Below are 332 nucleotides of genomic sequence, written 5' to 3'. Positions count from 1 at the left end.
GGCGCTGCGCATGTGCGAGCGCCGCCGACAGCTCCCCCGCCCGCCATCCGCCCGCCGCGCGCCCGCCTCGCCCCCGGCGCCGCCCCCTCGCCCCGCGCCCGCACGCACCGGCACCGGCCGCACGCAGCGCCGCGCCGAGCAGCGCAGCGGGCGCCGCCGCCCCGCACGGAGAGCGGCCGCCCGCGCCCGCCGCCCCGGCCGCCGCATCCCCGCACCGCGCCCCAAGCGCGGCCCCGCCGGCGGGGCGCCCCGGCCCCGCCATCCCCATCCGCTGCCCTGATCCTCAGCGCGGCCGCCGCGCAGCGCAGCGCAGCGCAGCACCGGGCCGGGGT

Source organism: Dromaius novaehollandiae, chromosome 2 (genome assembly GCF_036370855.1).
Source record: "Dromaius novaehollandiae isolate bDroNov1 chromosome 2, bDroNov1.hap1, whole genome shotgun sequence".
In the NCBI taxonomy this organism is placed as follows: Eukaryota; Metazoa; Chordata; class Aves; order Casuariiformes; family Dromaiidae; genus Dromaius; species Dromaius novaehollandiae.
Note: the sequence above shows the minus strand (reverse complement) of the source record.